At 47.2% G+C, this 5,540-nt stretch overlaps 1 long non-coding RNA gene across 1 annotated transcript; it reads right to left on the bottom strand.

Annotated features, from left to right (window-relative positions):
- Positions 1-2,261: 2,261 nt before the first annotated feature.
- On the bottom strand, positions 2,262-3,781 carry LOC118004109. The gene is made up of 3 exons (XR_004677482.1): positions 3,300-3,781; positions 2,921-3,049; positions 2,262-2,576 (listed from the first exon to the last, which is right to left on the bottom strand). It is a non-coding gene; the product is annotated as an uncharacterized LOC118004109 (long non-coding RNA).
- Positions 3,782-5,540: the final 1,759 nt, after the last annotated feature.

The raw sequence follows: 5,540 nt of genomic DNA, 5'->3' as shown, positions 1-5,540 counted from the left end.
GACCAGGAGGCAAGCCAGCACTGCCCAGCAAGTTGAGTCAGAAACACATGAGAGGCTGTGGTCTAAAAAGGGAAGTCCAAAGGGTCACCAAAGTGAAGCAGCAATGGCAGCTGGGATAGGGAGCCAGGAATCTGAGAACCGGAGAGGTGAGAGCAAAAATAGTAGATCCTGGGTAAACAGGATTGGCCTAGAACAGGTGCGGCTCGTGGCTCACCCTGGTGGGCCAGCTAGGCATTGTGGGTATGGGTCTGCTAAATTTAAAGGGCCACGACTCAATAGCCTGGGTTGGGTCTGAGACGTCTGGACACAGTTTGCCCTGGACCTGGAGCTGGCAGACCAGGCTGAGTCTATGGGGAAGGGGAAGGCCAGTGTTGGAGATAAGGACAAATCCCGATGGGCACGCGGGTGGAGGGACACGTCTGAGCACTGGGGCCTCAGTGCGGTGGGGCCCGCATGCTGAGGCCTGCCTGAGAATGGAGGGCTGTGGGCGAGAGGAGCCGATGAGTCACCAGTCCCAGATGTGGAGCTGATGCTGCCGGCAGCTTTGGGCTTCTCGTCAGCAGATTTGACCACGCCTGGGCCAGCTGTCAGGCTCAGGCCACTGGCCCTGTTCCTGGCACAGGGAAAGCCTCAGAACTTTCTCCTCCGTGAGCGTTCCCTCTTGGAGATGTTTTGTAGCCCCACAGAACCGCATTTGGGTGAGCAAACGCATTCCCGGAGCCAGGCTTTACAAAGCTGATTTGATGACACATCTAGGCAGAAGGTGAACTGCCCCAGTCATTGACTCACTTCCCCCTGTGGGCGAATTCTGCAATGAGTGGCTCATCTGAGCAGTGGAACTCCCTTCTCTAGCACACGCAGACCTGTCATGTACACTTGGCTGCTCACATAAATCCTTGGCACCTCCGAGGCTGTCCCGGGTTCACCCCTGAGACCACGTGCTTTCTCTTGCCGGCGACTCCAGCTGCTTCCTGGAACAGGCCAGGACACAGGGATGATGTTCTGCGGGGAAGGCTGGGCCGTGCCAGGCGAGGCCTCGATACACATCTGGATGCTTAACCCCCAGCATGCCATGGCAGCCAGGTGGCTTAATCTATGTGTCTGTCCTTTTAAATCCTAGCTTCACGACTGTTTAGGCCACTTTTATCATCCCAAAATAGCGCTCTGACCATGACTCCGAAGAAGGGCCCCTGGAGCAAACGAAGTGGGCTGGCTGCCAAGGCTGGCAGAATGAGGCACAGTACTTGAAATAAATGTGGGGTGTTGGCTTACAGATTCTTCTCCTCCACATCGTGGATGAAACAGATGACTTCTCACCCCAGATTCTGTTTTTACCCACTTTCCTACTCAGAGGCGGGGGTGGGAGGATTTTATAAAGCTTAAAATATATCCCCAAATTATATCCTGTTTTCTCTTGAGTTTTAATGTAGACTAGGGATTCTTTCATGCTTTGACACGGCTAGGAATTTTTTTTTTTTTTTTTTACTTTTTCAGTTTCATTCTGTTGTAATTCATGCCCGCGGAAGAACACGAAGTAGTAAGTTGAGGGGCTTAGGGTCAGGTCTCCACTCTGCTCAGTAGTAGCAGATTCGGGGCAAGTCCGTTCATCTCTCTGAGCTTCAGTTTACCCGTTGGCAAATGGGGGGTCAGTTCCCTGAGGAAGCTGAGAGCATCCATGGGGCAGGGTGACTTCCCCCTTTGTAGCTCTGGAGTCTGAAACCCAGCCCTTCACTTCCCACTCTTGTCATGACAACAAGTTAGATCACTTGTGGAAATGCTTTGAAAGCTAAAATGCTACATTTCTGAGAGGGATAATCATTACTACACACCATGCCAAAAAAAAAAAAAAATCAGTGTTTCTTCTCTTCAGCCTTCTTCACGCTCAACTTAGCCTCGTCAGTGTTGTAGCGCTTCTTCAGTATCCCTGGCGAATCGTTTCACTCCAGACCCAAAGCTGGACCACTTCCTTGATTCCATTCACAACACCTTTGCAGCTGCCTGGTTTTTGTTTTTGTTTTTGTTTTTAGAGAGCTCCGTAAAGGGACGCCTGGGTGGCTCAGTCGGTTAAGCGTCTGCCTTCGGCTCAGGTCATGATCCCAGGGTCCTGGAATCGAGCCCCGCATCGGGCTCCCTGCTCTGCGGGAAGCCTGCTTCTCCCTCTCCCTCTGCCTGCCACTCCCCCTGCTTGTGCTCACTCTCTCTGACAAGTAAATGAATAAAATCTTAAAAAAAGTGTTCCATAAGTTCTTTTATTTTTTATTGTGATAAAAATAGACATAACATTAAATTGACAATTTTAGCCATTTTTAGCAGTATAGTTTAGTGACATTAAGTTGTGCAACCACCATCACCACCATCCACCTCCAGAACTTTTTTCATCCTTCCAAGCTGCAACTCTGTACTCAGGAAGCAGTAGTTCTCCATTCCCCTTCCTCCCACTCCTGGCAACTGCCGTTCTGTTTTCTGTCCTTAGGGATCTGACTACTCCAGGTCCTTCATATAAGCGGAATCATCCAATATTTGTCCTTGTGTGTTTGGCTTATTTCACTTAGCATCTCATCAAGGATCATCCACATCTGCTTTTCAGAGAAATACAATTCCCAGAAGCTTTTAAGCAATAGTTTGTTTGTTTGTTTTTTTAAAGCCAACACTTTCCCCAGAAATTATGATAAATGAGGGGGGAAAGTCTGAATGGACATACCCGCTTCTGTGTGTGTCTGCTCTTGTGCCCCAGTTAGAGCTGAAGTTTGTAGGTGCTGTTTATAGCTGTAACGCTGCTTTTGTAAATAAAAAATAAAATACACTGTGTATCTGTATCTGAATCTCAGCTGCCCAGGAGCTGAGTGAGTGTGGAATATTTGGAACGTGTTGTTGGGCAACACTCTTCCTCCCAAGTGTTTATTTGTAACTGATGACTTACCTGGGAACCGGAGAAGTCCTGAGGAAGGAGACTTAAACCATGTCCACAAATGGGGGTTAAGCCCTCAGTGTCACAGCTGATGGTTGGGGGTTCTGACTGAAGCCAGTTTTCAGGAAGGCAATTTGGACCCTCGTGGGGGGGAGAATTCAATGAAAGGGAAAATGTAGGCTGGTACGGTGAGCCACACCCAGCCCCCGAGGGGAGCAGCATCGACACCCCAGAGCACCCCGGGACGAAAGGCCAGGAATAAAAAAAAAGAAAACTATTAAGCTCTGTAATGCTTTGGGACCCAGTGCAAAGCGGTCAAGGAAGTTACAGCAGGACGACGGGGGGCCATTTTCTTCTACCCCATGGCAGTGACTGGGGAGGGGAGGAGTACCGTTGTGAGCTTCAGCAATCTGGTGCCAGAGAGAGGGTCTCCATCCAGCTCAGCAGAGTCCGCGCAGGGACAGTGGTGGGCCTTTTAGTCACTGAGATGATGTGAAGTAGGCAGGAATCTCAGATCTCAGGGCTGGGGCAGGGCACATCGACAGCTCGGTTTGCACGGACAGCAGCGCGGGAGGCCTGAGCTGATTCACGTTCACGTGTCAAGACCCTTGGAGACTCCTGTAAAGTCCTGGAGGAAAACTTTGTAAGAGACTGTAATTCTTCACAGGCTGGATTGGGGGCTGGGCCACTGAGATTCAGACATTCGTGTGACCATGACGCTAGTTGTACCTATTGGCTGGTGCACGTCAGCAACCTTTGGGTTGCCTACGTTTTGATTTGTTAGTAATGCAATTATTATGTGATTTATTCTGATGATTACTCATTTGTTAATGTCATTTAATTTAAAATACTTCAAGCAGAGCTGACAAATTGCCAATATGTTGGGACTATACATCTCTTGCTTTTGGCTTGTTTATGAAATGCATTGAGAATCAATGAAATCATCATGATTATAGTCTGTGTTTTGGATTTAGTCACATTTTCAGAAAACAAGAAAACATTGAGAAAACAGGAGGCAAGAGAACCTCAGGACCTATGGAATATAATGTTTCTGCGTGGAAGTTTGCTAAATCACTCCTCACTTCTGAGTGGTTGAACTAACAGCATTTCTTCCAATGCTTCATTTATCACTGTCCTAGACGGCTGGGAACCGAAGGGGTGTTTGTTCAGAAGTGACAGGTTTTTTTTTTTTTTTTTGAGCCATTCTCTGTTAGTTTCCTTTAGGACCATATTTGGGTATTTCTACGTGTCATGTGGGTATTAACTACTCTTGTTTGAAATGGTTCCATTCAGTCCTACTCAAATACAGGCACTGGAGGGTGGGACCTCTTAAGATCCCCATTTTCCCTTTGGTGGGGCTTATGAGTGTCCCGAGCCATTGCAAAAAGGATTTTTCTCATTAGGTAGATCTCTTGGGCTAAGAAAAATGCCGAGACATGGGTGGGCACTCTTGCTGCTGGACCAGGCGTGGCTACGTAGAGGCAACCCTTTGTGGCTTGCCTTCACTCAAGGACAATGAGTGCAGCATAAGGAGCTCATCAACACAGGCAAACACAGGGGGAATTTTGGGCTCAGTTCCCATGTGGCGGCCTGGACCTGCCCACTGACAGTGCTCACTTGGGCCCAGGTGGAGCAGGTGGAGCAGTCTCTTGAGGTTGACTCTCATCTTCCTGTAGCCTCTCTAAGTCCTGGAAGCTTTACTGCCTTCCTTCCCAGACCCCTGAACTCCCACCCACGGCAACTCCAATGTTCAGTGGATCTGGCGATCTTCATCTGTTCTCTTTTCAAGCTATTTTTTTCAACTGCTTTTTACAGAAATCTTCAAGCATACAGAAAAGTTGAAAGAACGGAACGGTGACACTTGCATGCACTTGATCTTGAATTAAAGTAATCGCAACAATTTGTCATAGTTACTTTAATAGAAAATCTTACATATGAAACACTTCAAAGTAAATTGTAGACTTTTCCCTCCTAAACACTTCAGTATTCAGTTTGCATCTCCTAAGAATAAGGATATTCTTTTATATAAGGATACCATGATAGCATCTAAGAAAATTAATAATAATTTGCTAATATAATCTAATATAAATAACATTTAATTTCCCCCGTTGTCCCCAGTAGGAACTTTTTTTTTTTTTTTTTAAGATTTTATTTGAGAGAGAGAGAATGAGAGACAGGAGGGTCAGAGGGAGAAGCAGACTCCCCGCCGAGCAGGGAGCCCGATGCGGGACTCGATCCTGGGACTCCAGGATCATGACCTGAGCCGAAGGCAGTCGCTTAACCAACTGAGCCACCCAGGTGCCCCCCAGTAGGAACTTTTTAACTGATACTTTAGAATCAGGATCCAATCAGAGTTCACGCATTGCTCCAGTTGTTAATGGATTTTAATCTCTCTTATTCTAAAACAATCCTCCCCACCCCATGTTTTAAAAATCACATTGGCACTTGGGGAGCCAGGCTAGTTGTCATGTGGTATGTCTCACCTTCTGATTTATCTGATCACCTCCATGTGGTATCCCTTAATTTCTTTTCTTTCTTTTTTTTTTTTTTTTTACAATTTACTTATTTGAGCGCGAGACAGCACACATGAGGCAGGGAGGAGCAGAGGGAGTGGGAGAGAGAAACTTCAGCA

Source organism: Mirounga leonina, unplaced genomic scaffold (genome assembly GCF_011800145.1).
Source record: "Mirounga leonina isolate KUSES-001 unplaced genomic scaffold, KU_Mleo_1.0 Mir_92, whole genome shotgun sequence".
NCBI classification, from domain to species: domain Eukaryota; kingdom Metazoa; phylum Chordata; class Mammalia; order Carnivora; family Phocidae; genus Mirounga; species Mirounga leonina.
Note: the sequence above shows the minus strand (reverse complement) of the source record. Positions and strands in the feature narration are given on the sequence as shown.